Raw genomic sequence first — 18427 nt, forward strand, 5'->3', positions numbered from 1 at the left:
AGGTGATACGACTCAAGATAGATTTATAATACATATATAGTTGAAAGGAATTATTAAACAACAGAAATATCATAAACAGAAACGCTCGCGTATCGATGAAAAGAATAAAGCGCTATCCGGAAGTGGAAACACTACAAAAAAAGCAGATTTGTTACAAAAAAAAATTGTTACAAAAAATCGAAATTTTGAAACAAAAAGATTTTGTAACCAAAAAGGGCTGTTGCAGTATGTTCCATTACAAAAAGTTTTTGTAACAAAAAATGGAACTGTTACAATTCAAAGTAATATTTTGTAATAAATTTTTCTGATACAAAAAACCAAAAGTCGTTACAAAAGTGATAACAAATTTTGATCTTCAAAATATTTTTGGTGACAATATATTTTTTCCTATCATAAAATTTTGTTATAAAATATAACTTGATTTTGTAACATTTTTTTCTTTAGTTACAAAACACTATTTATTTTGTAATAATTTTTTAATACAAATTACACACATAATTTGCCAAATTATATTATTTTTTTAATTAATTAATATATTAACTAATTTACTCAACAAGTCAATATTTATATAATATATAATAGCATAGATAGTTCAAATATCTTTCATTTAACTAAGATTGTTTTATAAATCTTCAACATATAACTTTAAAGTACAAACTAACAAGACACATTGAAAAGCCCTAATGAACTAAATAGATACATAGGACAAGAAAAATAAGAAATTATAAATCTCCAAAATATAAACTATAAATTACAAACTCCATCATATTCATACAGCTCCTTTCTCATGGAGAAGCTTCTAATAAATGCCACACATCTGAAAAAACCACCAACCAAAAAACACTAGCTTAAGAAACAAGATTTGTTTTTCCTTTAAAAATGCACAGGAAAAACAAAACTATACTCAACAATCCTTTTGATGGCTGCAACAATTAAAGAGTAGAGTTTAGACCTTGACAAAGCAATTCATTAAAAAAAATCTGCATAAATTTCACACAATTAACTTAAATAATCATAATAATTATGATAGAATATTTTTGCAATAATCACTTGTCACTGTTTAACATAAGAAACAAGATATAAAAAAAAATATAAAAAACTAAAAAAAAATTAGAAACAAGATATAACATTAATTATAAATTAGATTCTTTGTCAATAAGAGCACGAAAAAGGATAAATGCCTACTAATTTTCAAAAGCAGTGAAGCCTTATCTATCAAATTGTATAACTTTGGTGATTGTAGAACAAGCCTCTCAATATCTCTAATGTATAAAATAATGGAAGCAATTTCTGAGATAGAAATTAAAACCTGCACAAAGAAAATGTTCTTATTAGAACTTCTTTTTCCAAAATCTATGGAATATAGTAGGTTGTTATTAAATATGAGATAATAGAAGTCTAAGAAAACTAAATCACCTTATAAAGTGACTGAACAAATAGTTTTTCATCGAAACACAAGCTACTCATGCGCTTTAAAGGAGCTACAAACAAAATCTGAAATAGTAAGCATAATATTGCAACACAATAAGAAGCAACACTACTTATATTAGATGCAGTAATGCCATTCCTCCTAAGCTTTAAAACATTTTTCAAACCTTCAGCACCAACACTTTGTTGATGTAAAGTACCTAAAAGATCAAAAGAAAGTTATAAAATAAAATTAGCAATTAATATCTAGGACAAGATCAATAACAAGAAGCCCCATGAACAATGTCATAGTTTTGCCAATATCAACAATCTGCTGAAATTTAAAGCAAGGACTAAAATTGAATTAAAACCAGAATATGGTAACCATAGCAGTGACAAAACAGAACGTGTAAATGGACCAAACCTAAGAAAAAGATCAGACGAGTACCAAGATAACTGAATTAGAACTAGCAGCAGCTTCAACAGTCCCACGGCAACACTAGCATCAATATTCAACCTAATTGTAGTAGAAAATTGGATAATAATAGAGTAAAAATGGAAGTAGAACAAGTTTAAGGAAGTGAAGGACCTAAACAAAAATAGAGGCAGCAAAGATACCTCCATCAGTGACACATCAATATAATAATTTTACAAAATATTCATGATAGAATAATAATTTAGAATTCAAATATAATACGGTAAAAGTTAATTTCAGAACACATAATTTTATTTATCAATTTATCAATGGGATCAAACAATTATTTTTCTAATTTATAAAATTAACGTATTAATCACATTTTATAAAATATAATTTTAAATTCAAAATATTAATTATTCAAATTAATACATCACAATATAAATAATTTATTATTTATTTCTAACAATCGAAGGTTTTACCGGCTTAATGATAAGTGTTGGATTTAGGACTAGTAGAGAGAGAAAAAAAATTAGAGTTCTATATTTTATTCTTAAAAAATTTTTTTAAAATTTTATTTAAATGGACGAGGATGGCAAATAGCAGAATAAATTTTTATTTTTAAATTTTAACTATTTTTATTTATGTTTAACAATTAATTTTTTAATTTAAAAAATAATTTTTTAATCAACATTTAAGACTTAAGTATTAGTAAATTATATATTAATTTTATAAAAAATATAAAATAATATATACCATTTTTAAAAATAAATCATTTAATCTTTAATTTTTTATAAAAAATAATTAATTAATACAAATAATATTTTAAAAATAAAATTTTTAGAATAAAATAAAATTATCTTAAAGATTTTAATATTTTAAAATAATTTTTTTAGTTACAAAAAGTATATTTTGTGACAAACAAATAACTTGTTAAAAACAATATTGATTTTTGTGACAAATTAGTTTTTTGTTACAAAATATTTTAAAATTTTGCAACAAAACAATGGTTTGTTACAAAAGCCAATATCATTTGTAACAAAAAAATCAAGTCGTTACAAAACATCAAAACGTTTTGTAACAAATTATATTGTTGTTACAAAATATTATTATTATGTAACAATTACTAATTTTTGTCACAAAAAAATAATTTTTTGTAACAATTTTAAATTTGTTACAAAGTTTTTGTTACAAATGTTTCATTTTCTTGTAGTGAAATAAAATAAAACATTAAGGAAGAATAGAATAAAGACAGGATATATATATATATATATATATATATATATATATATATATATATATATATATATATATATATATAGCTACTAGTCCCGACCTGTGAAGTTTTAGTCGGCTAGGGTTACAGTAATAAAAATCAGTTGACAAGAATATTTTCTATCTCTCCCAAAATATACATCAAGGCCTCTATAGCTTAGTTTTCAAAATAAAAATTACATATATATAAGATTTTCAAAATAAATAAGGAGAGATCCTAAACAAAATATAAAACAGGAGTCTAGAAAACTTCGCCATCTCCCATATGAATTACAGCTCACTGCTGAGCACCAGGACCTGCATTTGAAAAACAAGAGATATATATGGAATGAGAACCCCCGACCCATGGGTTTTCAGTATGGTAAAAATGCCAAATAGATACTGCATAAGGCAATAGGAACTCATTAAGCAATCTTATACTCCATGCATCATCATATCCATCCTAAGTTCTCTCTAATCCATAATTTGGTAACTATCATAAGGGGATTCTAAATTTGATTTAACATTTTCTGTCTTTTAACAACTCTCCAAACAGAATAGAACTAGATCAGTCCTTAGCGTTAACCAACACCAGCATGAGGAACTTCTCAGGTGAGCAAACAGAAACAATGCAAACAAGTAATACACAAGTTGATTCAAGTAAAGCAACTAGCATATAACCATGTAGCATATACAATTAGGCAAACCAGTTACAATTAATCAAACCCAAATAAATCAAACATATGCAAATGATGTATGCCTGTCCTATGACTGATGAGTCTTATTTGTCAGTTATATAGCCAAACCCGACATGTGCAGTAGCGAACCCTAGATAGTTCCTAAGCTTGCATTCCCAAGAGTATATGCATATATTCATAATCATTCATCAATCAATTTTCATCTCATTGGGGAAATCTGGGAAGTTAAAGTGTCCGGTCACAACTTGTGACGAGGTCAACAGAATCTATATCTCAACCTGGAGCAAGTAGAGCTGACCCACTGCATCTACCCAAAGAAATTCGTGACTCAAATAAATTTTTATATCACATATCATTCTCAACTAGGAGCAAGTGGGGGCGAACCACTGCATCTACCCCAGGAGACTCAAATCATAACCCGGTGCAAATGGAACAACACTACTACATCTACTCAGGCGGATATATCTCAATCAAAATCAATTTCTATATCAATCTCATTATCAATTTCATTATCAATCTCATTAACAATCACCCTTTCAATATCATTTCAATTCATATTCAATAGTAATTAAACTCATTCAACATCATCATTCGTCATCATAATCAATTATCACTCATCATCACATTTGTCCTCATCATGCATCACTTCACATCTTGTTTATTTTTCTCTAATCCACTAACTCAACTCTTTATGTCTTGTCTCTAACTCTTCTATCTTTAATTACAATGACTCTAGACTCTTATCGAGGTTTATAGAAGTTTAGGGCTAATAGAATGGTTAAAAACTCAAAAAATTCAAGTTTTACAAAACTGGGTGGACATGCGTACGCATGAGGGTAAAAATTGGCATAGTCGCGTACGTGGACCACCCTCGCGTACGCGAGATATTTGGGTAGTGAAGCTTGCTCGCGTACGCATGACATGCGTCACGTACGCATGAGCGTAAATGTGACAAAGTCGCATACGCACAATGGGTTCCGCATACGTATGACATATCAAAACTTCAAAAATGCTGATATTCTACTGAAACTAATTTTTCAACCCAAATTTCAAACATTCATAACTTTTTCCCCAAAATTCATTTTTCAACTACTCTTGAACCGTTGGAAAGATTGATAAATAAATTTTCATACAACTCCAATTTTATAAAATTTCCAACTTCGAGGACTGAATTATAACCCACCGAAGTTGGCCAAAAATAAATTTTAACTAAAAAATAGAATTTATCAATTTTTCCAAAAGTTCACAAGCCAAAATAGCTTTTAACTCATCAAAATGACCCCAAACCACTCAAATTCACACATTAACAATCCACCAAATTCAAACTTACTCAATTTATACATTTCAACTCAAAATCATCCACTTCACATCTCAAATTCTTAAATTCCACTATTCTAACAAATCCCTAGCAAATTCTACATACTCTACCAAAATTTCTATTCAAACTCATGCATCATCACACAATACATTCGCCAACTCATAGCAATTTAGGAAATGTTCAGAAAGTGATAAGTCAATGTCACATTCCCTTCTCAAAGTCTAACTTACCTTATCAAGTTTGTGAATTTTGCAGTGCGGCAAAAATGCATCAATTGTTCTTTAGAGTTAGTTTATATAGATATTTGCAGGTTAGCCCCGTTTACATCAAAATCTAGTTTCAAATACTATATATGCTTTCTTGATGCATTCATAAAACTTTCATGCATTTTTCTTCTTGTCAACAAATCTTATCCATTGATAACTTTTCAAAATTACAAGAATCTTATAAAGAATCAAACTAATCTGAAATTCTTTCCATCTTTAATACAAGAACATGGAATTTCTCATCGCTTATCTTACCCCTACACTCACCAACGACAAAAAAGTATATAGAGGAAGCATATACATATAACCAAGACTAGATTGTCTTTTTAACTACTACATTTATGCTTTTAGAATATTGGGATATTACCTTCACTATTGCATGCTATCTTATAAATAGATTGCCTATATCAAAATTGAATTTCAAAAGTCTTTATGAGGCTTTTTTCATAAGCAATCTGATTATATGTTTAAGAGTTTTTTGATGTACAAGTTATCCTTTGTTAAGACCTTATAACACAGAAAATTTGATTTCAAATATGAGATACGTATATTTCTAGACTATGTTTCTAGTAATAAAATGTCTCAACAAATAGGAAAAGATTTTTTTCTCTAGAAATGTATTGTTTGATGAAATTATTTTTCTATTTTAGATATTGAGTAGCTTTTGTTTCTCTAACTCAAAATCTTCTCAATCTTTTAATCATGAAAACTTTGGTGAAATCCCTTTGTTAGCTAATCTAGAAAGTCAGATATACCTTCCTAATTTGATAACCATTTATCTCCATCACCCAACAAATAACTCTCTACACCAACAATTATAGTCTCTCATTCACCTATCACTCTAACTTTCTCACTTATAAGTCTCCCTTTCTCAATCTCTTGACTCAAGTAGTGGTAATTTATCAACTCCTACCAATACATATACTTTAACAGTAACTAGTATTATTCTGATCTTTAGAATTGAGATTAACCTTCTTCCTGTCACACCCACTAACAACAACACTACCTTTCTTCCACCTAACACCCACATATGACAGATCAAAGTTTGGTATCTTAAAACATAGAAATTTAATGGTTGTTTCTAATTGTTTAGGTTTACTTACTCAGATACCAAAAAATGCTAAACAAGTTGTTACTTGTCAATATTATAAACAAGTCATGGACAAGAAATTTGAAACCTTAACTAAGTGTGGAACCTGATCTCTTATTGATCCTCCATCTTATGCAATCATTGTTGGTTACAAGTAGGTGTATGATATAAAAAAGAATCCAAAAGGCAAAATATTGAGGTAGAAGGCATGCTTAGTTGCCAAAGGATTTCACTAACTTGAGGGTATTAATTTTGAAAAAATATACAGAGTTGTGGTGAGGCCTTTGTTTATAAGAATCATCATTAGTATTACTTTAACTCAGAATTGGTGAATCGAGAAGTTTGATTTTGATAATGCTTTCCTAAATCACTAAAAAGAAACTTGCCAAACATTATCGAATTTACCGGTAGAATTATAAAAAAAATCTACTAGTAAATTTATTACTGTTGGATGTTATAATCCACCACTAATTTTTGGCAAAATTAGTGGTGGATTCCATTAAATGGGTGGTGAAAAATTGGAGGAGGTTACCCTCGGATAAATTTTGCCAGTAACTTTAGCAGCACGCGTGCATCTGCTCATAGTACATTGTCATCTGTTGCCGCATCTACCGAATCTACTCTAGCTCCCGCTTGAGCTCCTATCTCAGGGACTTCGTCTCTGCAACATAAGCATCTCTTGCAGCCATGCATGATAGGTTATCGTTATACCTCTCCTTAGATAGATGTAACTGGTAACCTTGGTCTTGAAGGCTCTGGGTGAGCCTATGAACCTACTCCCACAAATCGACCTCCTCAGGATTAGCAAGGCTGGTGGTTGAGGCAGATGAAACCCTCAAGGTAGAGGTGCAAAGGTTGTTGGCAAAGAACAACCCAAGTCCATAAACATAATTCTTGTACGGCTCAGATGCAGTCTTGCACCACACCATCAGACTTGATGCAACCTCTTGACTTATTCTTAACCACAACTACTCAACTAGACTTGCATGTCCCCCCAAAAAAAGAAAATAGTATACTTGCCATATATTTTGAGGTAGAATAAAAGGATCGTAATATCTACATTTTCTAGTCACATTTACCTTGTAATATTCTAATAGTTGTGTTTTCATGTTCCTAGTTGCGGACTTGGATTATACCATTCACATTTAAACGCACACACCTTATATGTAGTGTGACAAAAAAATCTAATTAAATTATATTGTGCAACACACCATACCAATCAGAATGATCATTTTGTGCATCCCCACAAACCCAGACTTCTGTGTTATCTATTTTCTTTTTCACTGACCATTATAAAGAATAAAACATATATCCATTAACATTCTAGATTGGGAAGCTTGTTGGTGGACGAAATTGTGATTCCCTTTTTTCTTGTAATTGGATTTATAAAAGATGTATAATCTGAGGGCATTGTTTATTTTCTTCACAATCTCGTTCAACTAACCAGCAAGTGTACTGGGTCGTCCAAGTAATAACCTTACGTGAGTAAGGGTCGAATCCACAGAGATTGTTGGTATGAAGCAAGCTATGGTCACCTTGCAAATCTCAGTCAGGCAGATTAAACATTATTTATGGGTTTGAGGATAGGAATAATAAAAAGAAATAAATAATAAAAGGGATAGAACACTTATGCAGATTCATTGGTGGGAATTTCAGATAAGCGGATGGAGATGCTGTAGAGCTCTTGGACGCCTGCTCTCCTACTCCTTCTACTCAATCCTTCTTACTCCTTTCCATGGCAAGATTTGTATAGGGGTTCACCATCAACTGTGGCTACTTTCATTCCTCACGGGGAAATAACCTGTGCGGCTGTCACTCGCACAGCTAACCAGTCTGGAGGCATCACCCATGGCTGATGGCTACATCCCATCCTCGCAGTGAAAACTATGCTAACGCACTCTGTCACAGTACGGCTAATCACCGGTTGGTTCCCGCTCCTACTGGAATAGAATCCCTCTTTTGCGTCTGTCACCAACGCCCAGCAGGTTAAAGTTTGAAGCACGTCACGGTCATTCATGATCGGAATCCTACTCGGAACACCACAGACAAGGTTGGACTTTCCGGACTCCCAGGATCCTACTCGGAACACCACAGACAAGGTTGGACTTTCCGGATCCAGATGAATGCCGCCAACTATCTAACTTATACCACGAAGATTCTGTTGGGGAATCTAAGAGATACGCATTCAAGCTCTGTTGCATGTAGAACGGACATGGTTGTCAATCACGCACATTCATAATTGAGAATGATAATGAGGGTAATCTGACTCATCACATTCATCATGTTCTTGGGTACGAATGAATATCTTGGAATAAGAATAAAAGAGAATTGAATAGAAGAAGATAGAATTTCATTAATACTTGAGGTACAGCAGAGCTCCACGCCCTTAATCTATGGTGTGCAGAAACTCCACCGTTGAAAATACATAAGCAAAGAGTTCAGGCATGGCCGAATGGCCAGCCCTCTCTAACGTGATCAATGATCCCCTAAGATGAAGAATAAAACAAAACTGAGATCAAAGATGTCTAATACAATAGATAAATGTCCTATATATACTAGACTAGCTACTAGGGTTTACATGAGTAAGTAATTGATGCATAAATCCACTTCCGGGGCCCACTTGGTGTGTGCTTGGGCTGAGCTTGATGAATTCACGTGTAGAGGCATTTCTTGGCGTCAAACTTCAGGTTATGACGTGTTTTGGGCGTTTGACTCCGGATCATGACGTTTTTCTGGCGTTTAACTCCAGACAGCAGCTTGTACTTGGCGTTCAACGCCAAGTTACGTCGTCATTCTTCGAATAAAGTATGGACTATTATATATTGCTGGAAAGCCCTGGATGTCTACTTTCCAACGCCGTTGAGAGCGCGCCAATTGGAGTTCTGTAGCTCCAGAAAATCCATTTCGAGTGCAGGGAGGTCAGAATCCAACAGCATCAGCAGTCCTTTTGTTAGCCTTCTTCAGAGTTTTGCTCAAATCCCTCAATTTCAGTCAGAATTTACCTGAAATCACAGAAAAACACACAAACTCATAGTAAAGTCCAGAAATGTGAATTTAACATAAAAACTAATGAAAACATCCCTAAAAGTAGCTCAAACTTACTAAAAACTATATGAAAACAATGCCAAAAAGCGTATAAATTATCCGCTCATCACAACACCAAACTTAAATTGTTGCTTGTCCCCAAGCAACTGAAAATCAAATAGGATAAAAAGAAGAGAATATACTATAAAGTCCAAAATATCAATGAATATTAATTTAATTAGATGAGCGGGACTTGTAGCCTTTTGCTTTTGAACAGTTTTGGCATCTCACTTTTTCCTTTGAAGTTTAGAGTGATTGGCTTCTCTAGGAACTTAGAATTTCAGATAGTGTTATTGACTTTCCTAGTTAAGCATGTTGATTCTTGAACACAGCTACTTATGAGTCTTGGCCGTGGCCCTAAGCACTTTGTTTTCCAGTATTACCACCGGATACACAAATGCCACAGACACATAACTGGGTGAACCTTTTCAGATTGTGACTCAGCTTTGCTAAAGTCCCCAATTAGTGGTGTCCAGAGCTCTTAAGCACACTCTTTTGCTTTGGATCACGACTTTAACCACTCAGTCTCAAGCTTTTCACTTGGACCTTCATGACACAAGCACATGGTTAGGGACAGCTTGATTTAGCCGCTTAGGCCTGGATTTTATTTCCTTAGGCCCTCCTATCCATTGATGCTCAAAGCCTTGGATCCTTGCTACCCTTGCCTTTTGGCTTTAAGGGCTATTGGCTTTTTCTGCTTGCTTTTTCTTTCTATTTTTTTTTTCGCCACTTTTTTTTTTTTCACTGCTTTTTCTTGCTTCAAGAATCAATTCATGAATTTTTCAGTTCATCAATAACATTTCTCTTTGTTCATCATTCTTTCAAGAGCCAACAATTTTAGCACTCATAAACAACAAGATCAAAAATATGCACTGTTCAAGCATTCATTCAGAAAACAAAAATTATTGCCACCACATCAATATAATTAAATTAAATTCACTAATAATTTCGAAAATTATGTACTTCTTGTTCTTTTGAATTAAAACATTTTTCTTTTAAGAGAGGTGAAAGACTAATGGATTTTATTCATAGCTTTTAAGGCATGGTTACACACTAATGATCATGAAGTAGAAACACAAAAACATAGATAAACATAACACTTAAAAACAGAAAACAAAAAGAAAATAAAGAACAAGGAATGAATCCACCTCTAGTGGCGTCTTCTTCTTGAAGGACCAATGATGTTCTTCAACTCTTCTATGTCCCTTCCTTGCCTTTGTTGCTCCTCCCTCATAGCTCTTTGATCTTCTCTTATTTCTTGAAGAGTGAGGGCGTGTTCATGGTGTTCCACCCTTAGTTGTTCCATGTTTTGGCTCAAGTCTTCTAAGGAAGTACTGAGTTGCTCCCAATAGTTGTTGGGAGGAAAGTGCATTCCATGAGGCATTTGTTGATGAACTTCCTCATGTTCTCCTTGGGGGCCGTGAGGAACTTCCCTTGTTTGCTCCATCCTTTTCTTGGTGATGGGCTTGTCTTCTTCAATGGAGACATCTCCATCTATGATAACTCCAGCTGAGTAGCATAAATGGCATATGAGGTGGGGGAAGGCTAGCCGTGCCATGTATGAAGGCTTGTCAGCTATTTTGTAGAGTTCATTGGCTATGACTTCATGAACCTCTACTTCCTCTCCAATCATGATGCTATGGATCATGATTGCCCGATCCACAGTAACTTCAGATCGGTTGCTTGTAGGGATGATGGATCTTTGGATGAACTCCAACCATCCTCTAGCTACAGGCTTGAGGTCCAGTCTTCTTAGTTGGACTGGTTTGCCTTTGGAGTCTACTCTCCATTGGGCGCCTTCCACACAAATGTCCATTAGGACTTGGTCCAACCTTTGATTGAAGTTGACCCTCCTTGTGTAGGGGCGTTCATCACCTTGCATCATGGGTAGATGAAACGCCAACCTCACATTTTCCGGACTGAAATCTAAGTATTTCCCCTGAACCATTGTGAGATAGTTCTTTGGATTCGGGTTCATACTTTGATCATGGTTCCTAGTGATCCATGCATTAGCATAGAACTCTTGAACCATCAATAATCCGACTTGTTGCATGGGGTTGGTTATGACTTCCCACCCTCTTCTTTGGATCTCATGTCGGAATTCCGGATACTCATTCTTTTTGAGCTTGAAGGGGACCTCAGGGATCACCTTCTTCTTTGCCACAACATCATAGAAGTGGTCTTGGTGGCTCTTGGAGATGAATCTCTCCTTTTCCCATGATTCGGAAGTGGAAGCTTTTGCCTTCCCTTTTCCTTTTCTTGAGGAAACTCCGGTCTTGGGTGCCATTGATGGTGAATGAAAAATAAAAAGCTAGGCTTTTTACCACACCAAACTTAAAATTTGCTCGTCCTCGAGCAAAAGAAAAGAAGAGTAGAAGAAGAAGAAGAAAAAGAGAAAGTGGAAGAGAGGGAGAGAAGTGGTTTCGGCTAGATGAGAGAAGAATGGGTAGTGTTGTGTGAAAATAAAGAAGAAAGGAGAGGTATTTATAGGGAGGGGGGGAGGGTTAGGTTTCGGCCATTTTGGGTGGGAATGGGTGGGAAATTGAATTTGAATGTAATGGGGGTAGGTGGGGTTTATGGGGAAGAGGAGGTTGATGTGAATGGTGCATGGGGTACTTGGGAAGAGAAATTGATGTGATTGGTGAAGGTTTTTTTTTTTTTTTTTTTTTTTTTTTTTTTTTTGGGAAGGGTGACATTGAGAATGAGATTTGGATTAGGAGAGTGTGAATAGGATTAAAAGAAAAGGTAGGTGGGGATCCTGTGGGGTCCACAGGTCCTGAGGTGGGGATCCTGTGGGGTCCACAGGTCCTGAGGTGAAAAGAAATACCATTCCTTCACCCTATAGGCGTGTAAATTGCCTTCATGCACCATTCTGGCGTTCAAACGCCCATTGGTGCATGTTCTGGGCGTTAAACGCCCATGTGATGCTTGATTCTGGCGTTGAACGCCAGTTTCAAGCTTGTTTCTGGCGTTCAGCGCCAGATTGTCCTCTGCGTGCGCATCCTGGCGTTAAACGCCAGGATGTTGCTTGTTTTGGGCGTTCAGCGCCAGGAAGATGCTCTGTTCTGGCGTTGAACGCCCGCCAGATGCATCTTCTGGGCGCTGAACGCCGGCCCGTGCGTCCTCCAGGGTGAAAATTTTTTTCTTCTGTTTTTGACTCTGTTTTTAATTTTTTTGATTTTTTCGTGACTCCTCATGATCATGTACCTAATTAAACACAAAAATAACAAAGAAACAAAATAAAATAAAATTAGATAAATAAAATTGGGTTGCCTCCCAACAAGCGCTTCTTTAATGTCAATAGCTTGACAGTGGCTCTCATGGAGCCACAGAGCAATCAAGTCAATGTTGTCTAGTCCCAACACCAAACTTAGAGTTTGGATATGGGGTTTGAACACCAAACTTAGAGTTTGGTTGTGGCTTCACAACACCAAACTTAGAGTTTGACTGTGTGGGCTCTTCTTGACCTTGAACTGAGAGAAGCTCTTCATGCTTACTCTCTTTTGTCACAGAGGGATGGCCATGTGCTTGAAACACAAGGTATTCTCCATTCAATTGAAGGACTAACTCTCCTCTGTTGACATCTATCACAGCTTCTGCTGTGGCTAGGAAAGGTCTTCCTAGGATGATGCATTCATCATCTTCCTTCCTAGTATCTAGGATTAGGAAATCAGCAGGGATGTAAAAGTTTTCAACTTTTATAAGCACGTCCTCTACTATCCCATGAGCTTGTCTTATGGATTTATCTGCCAATTGTAATGAGAACAAGGCAGGTTGTACCTCAATGATTCTTAGCTTCTCCATTACAGAGAGTGGCATAAGGTTTATTCCTGATCCCAGATCACATAGAGCTTTTTCAAAGCTCATGGTGCCTATGGTGCAAGGTATTAAGAACTTGCCAGGATCTTGTCTCTTTTGAGGTAGAGTTCTCTGAATCCAAGTATCTAGTTCACTAATGAGCAAGGGAGGTTCACTTTCCAAAGTCTCATTACCAAACAGCTTGGCATTCAGTTTCATGATAGCTCCTAGATATTGAGCAACTTGCTCACTAGTCACATCTTCATCCTCCTCAGAGGATGAATAATAGTCAGAGCTCATGAATGGCAGAAGGAGATTTAATGGAATCTCTATGGTCTCTGTGTGAGCCTTAGATTCCTTTGGATCCTTAATAGGAAACTCCTTCTTGCTTAAGGGACGTCCTAGGAGGTCTTCCTCACTAGGATTTTCGTCTTCCTCCTCCCCTATGTATTCGGCCATGTTGACTAAGTCAATGGCTTTGCACTCTCCTTTTGGATTCTCTTCTGTATTACTTGGGAGAATACTGGGAGGAGTTTCAATAACTTTCTTACTCAGCTGGCCTACTTGTGCCTCCAAATTTCTAATGGAGGATCTTGTTTCATTCATGAAACTGAAAGTGGCTTTTGACAGATCAGAGACTATATTAGCTAAATTAGAATTATTTTGTTCAGAGTTCTCTGTCTGTTGCTGAGAAGATGATGGATATGGCTTGCTATTGCCTAGCCTATTGCGTCCACCATTGTTAAAGCCTTGTTGAGGCTTTTGTTGATCCTTCCAGGAGAAATTTGGATGACTTCTCCATGATGGGTTATAAGTGTTTCCATAAGGTTCACCCAGATAATTAACCTCTGCCATGGCAGGGTTCTCAGGATCATAAGCTTCTTCAGAAGCTACCTCTCTAGTACTGTTGGATGCATGTTGCAATCCATTCAGATTTTGAGAGATCATGTTGACCTGTTGAGTCAACATTTTGTTCTGAGCCAATATGGCATTCAGAGCATCAATTTCAAGAACTCCTTTCTTCTGAGGTATCCCATTATTCACAGAATTCCTCTCAGAGGTGTACATGAACTGGTTGTTTGCAACCATGTCAATGAGTTCTTGAGCCTCTTCAGGCGTTTTCTTCAGGTGGATAGATCCACCTGCAGAATGATCCAGTGACATTTTCGAAAATTCAGAGAGACCATAATAGAATATATCTAATAGGGTCCATTCTGAAAACATGTCAGATGGACATCTCTTGGTCAGCTGCTTGTATCTTTCCCAAGCTTCATAGAGGGATTCACCATCTTTTTGTTTGAAAGTTTGAACATCCACTCTCAGCTTGCTCAGCTTTTGAGGAGGAAAGAATTTATCTAAGAAGGCAGTGACCAGCTTATCCCAGGAGTCCAGGCTATCCTTAGGTTGTGAATCCAACCATATTCTAGCTCTGTCTCTTACAGCAAAAGGGAAAAGCATGAGCCTGTAGACTTCAGGATTAACTCCATTCGTCTTTACAGTATCACAGACTTGCAAGAACTCAGTTAAAAACTGATAGGGATCTTTAGATGGAAGCCCATCAAACTTGCAGTTTTGTTGCATTAGTGCAACTAGTTGAGGCTTAAGCTCAAAGTTATTGGCTCCAATGGCAGGAATGGAGATGCTTCTTCCATCAAACTTGGACGTTGGCTTTGTGAAGTCACCAAGCATTCTCCTTGCATTATTATTATTATTATTTTCGGCTGCCATGTCTTTCTCTTGTTCGAAAATTTCTGAAAGGTGTTTCTGGATTGTTGTAATTTAGCTTCTCTTAATTTTCTCTTCAGAGTCCTTTCAGGTTCTGGATCAACTTCAACAAGAGTGCCTTTTTCCCTGTTCCTGCTCATAAGAGAGAGAAGAAAATAAGAAAAGAAAAAGGAATCTAGTATAGAGATTCCCTTATGTTAGTGGAAGAAGAAAGGGGTAGAAGAAGAGTGGAAAAGAAACACAACTGTGAGGATGGCAGAGATGTGAGATGAGATGTTAGGATATGAATGAAGAGGGGGTGAAGAGAAGTATTAGTAATTAAATAATTAAATAGAATAAGAGAAGAGAAAGAAATTTTCGAAAGTAATTTTGAAAAAGAGGTTAGTAATTTTCGAAAATTAAAGATAAGATGAGATTAAAATTAAAATTTAAAACAAAAAGAATTTTTGAAAAAGAGAGGGAGAATTTTCGAAAATTAGAGAGGGAAGAGTAGTTAGGTGGTTTTGAAAAAGATAAGAAACAAACAAAAAGTTGGTTAGTTGATTGAAAAAGATTTTGAAATCAAATTTTGAAAAAGATAAGAAGATAAGAAGTTAGATAAGATATTTTGAAATCAAATTTTGAAAAAGATAAAATTTTTGAAAAAGATAAGATAAAAGATAAAAAGATATATTTTGAAAAAGATATTTTGAAAAAGATTTAATTTTTAAAATTACTTAACTAACAAGAAACTACAAGATAAGATTCTAGAATTTAAAGATTGAACCTTTCTTAACAAGAAAGTAACAAACTTCAAATTTTTGAACCAATCACATTAATTGTTAGCTAATTTTCGAAAATTTGATAAAAAGATAAGAAAAAGATTTTGAAAATATTTTGAAAAATATTTTTGAAATTTTCGAAAATGCTAAAAAAAATGAAAAAGATATGATTTTTGAAAAAGATTTTGAAAAGATAAGATTTTTTTTAAAATTTGAAATTTTGACTTGACTTGTAAGAAACACTAATTTTGAAAAATTTTTGACCAAGTCAACCCAAAATTTCGAAATTTTGGAGGAAAATAAGGAAAAGATATTTTTGAAATCAATTTTTGAAGAAAAACACAAAAATGACCCAAAACATGAAAATTTTGGATCAAGACACAAGATGCATGCAAGAATGCTATGAATGTCAAGATGAACACCAAGAACACTTTGAAGATCATGATGAACATCAAGAACATAATTTTGAAAAATTTTGATGCAAAGAAAACATGCAAGACACCAAACTTAGAAATTTTTAATGCTTGGAAAATATGAATGCAAAAATGCACATGAAAAACAACAAACAACACAAAACAAGAAATCATCAAGATCAAACAAGAAGACTTATCAAGAACAACTTGAAGATCATGAAGAACACTATGAATGCATGGGATTTTCGAAAAAATGCAAGAAAAATTTTAAAAGCATGCAATTGACACCAAACTTAAAAATTAACACAATACTCAAACAAGAAACACAAATTATTTTTGATTTTTATGATTTTCTAATTTTTTTTGTATTTTTATTGATTTTTTTCGAAAACAAAGTTTAGAAAAACGAAAAATAAGAGAAAAAATTTTTGAAAAAGATTTTTGAGAAGAAAATTACCTAATCTGAGCAACAAGATGAACCGTCAGTTGTCCATACTCGAACAATCCCCGGCAACGGCGCCAAAAACTTGGTGGACGAAATTGTGATTCCCTTTTTTCTTGTAATTGGATTTATAAAAGATGTATACTCTGAGGGCATTGTTTATTTTCTTCACAATCTCGTTCAACTAACCAGCAAGTGTACTGGGTCGTCAAAGTAATAACCTTACGTGAGTAAGGGTCGAATCCACAGAGATTGTTGGTATGAAGCAAGCTATGGTCACCTTGCAAATCTCAGTCAGGCAGATTAAACATTATTTATGGGTTTGAGGATAGGAATAATAAAAAGAAATAAATAATAAAAGGGATAGAACACTTATGCAGATTCATTGGTGGGAATTTCAGATAAGCGGATGGAGATGCTGTAGAGCTCTTGGACGCCTGCTCTCCTACTCCTTCTACTCAATCCTTCTTACTCCTTTCCATGGCAAGCTTTGTATAGGGGTTCACCATCAACTGTGGCTACTTTCATTCTTCACGGGGAAATAACCTGTGCGGCTGTCACTCGCACAGCTAACCAGTCTGGAGGCATCACCCATGGCTGATGGCTACATCCCATCCTCGCAGTGAAAACTATGCTAACGCACTCTGTCACAGTACGGCTAATCACCGGTTGGTTCCCGCTCCTACTGGAATAGAATCCCTCTTTTGCGTCTGTCACCAACGCCCAGCAGGTTAAAGTTTGAAGCACGTCACGGTCATTCATGATCGGAATCCTACTCGGAACACCACAGACAAAGGTTGGACTTTCCGGACTCCCAGGATCCTACTCGGAACACCACAGACAAGGTTGGACTTTCCGGATCCAGATGAATGCCGCCAACTATCTAACTTATACCACGAAGATTCTGTTGGGGAATCTAAGAGATACGCATTCAAGCTCTGTTGCATGTAGAACGGACATGGTTGTCAATCACGCACATTCATAATTGAGAATGATAATGAGGGTAATCTGACTCATCACATTCATCATGTTCTTGGGTACGAATGAATATCTTGGAATAAGAATAAAAGAGAATTGAATAGAAGAAGATAGAATTTCATTAATACTTGAGGTACAGCAGAGCTCCACACCCTTAATCTATGGTGTGCAGAAACTCCACCGTTGAAAATACATAAGCAAAGAGTTCAGGCATGGCCGAATGGCCAGCCCTCTCTAACGTGATCAATGATCCCCTAAGATGAAGAATAAAACAAAACTGAGATCAAAGATGTCTAATACAATAGATAAATGTCCTATATATACTAGACTAGCTACTAGGGTTTACATGAGTAAGTAATTGATGCATAAATCCACTTCCGGGGCCCACTTGGTGTGTGCTTGGGCTGAGCTTGATGAATTCACGTGTAGAGGCATTTCTTGGCGTCAAACTTCAGGTTATGACGTGTTTTGGGCGTTTGACTCCGGATCATGACGTTTTTCTGGCGTTTAACTCCAGACAGCAGCTTGTACTTGGCGTTCAACGCCAAGTTACGTCGTCATTCTTCGAATAAAGTATGGACTATTATATATTGCTGGAAAGCCCTGGATGTCTAATTTCCAACGCCGTTGAGAGCGCGCCAATTGGAGTTCTGTAGCTCCAGAAAATCCATTTCGAGTGCAGGGAGGTCAGAATCCAACAGCATCAGCAGTCCTTTTGTTAGCCTTCTTCAGAGTTTTGCTCAAATCCCTCAATTTCAGTCAGAATTTACCTGAAATC

At 35.3% G+C, this 18427-nt stretch overlaps 1 non-coding gene across 1 annotated transcript; it reads left to right on the plus strand.

The window, feature by feature from the left end:
• The first annotated feature begins 14552 nt into the window (after window positions 1-14552).
• On the plus strand, window positions 14553-14656 carry LOC112714648 (small nucleolar RNA R71). Its single transcript, XR_003159317.1, has one exon. It is a non-coding gene; the product is annotated as a small nucleolar RNA R71 (small nucleolar RNA).
• The last annotated feature ends 3771 nt before the right edge of the window (window positions 14657-18427 follow it).

The sequence above is a fragment of the Arachis hypogaea genome, chromosome 1 (genome assembly GCF_003086295.3).
Source record: "Arachis hypogaea cultivar Tifrunner chromosome 1, arahy.Tifrunner.gnm2.J5K5, whole genome shotgun sequence".
Lineage (NCBI taxonomy): Eukaryota > Viridiplantae > Streptophyta > Magnoliopsida > Fabales > Fabaceae > Arachis > Arachis hypogaea.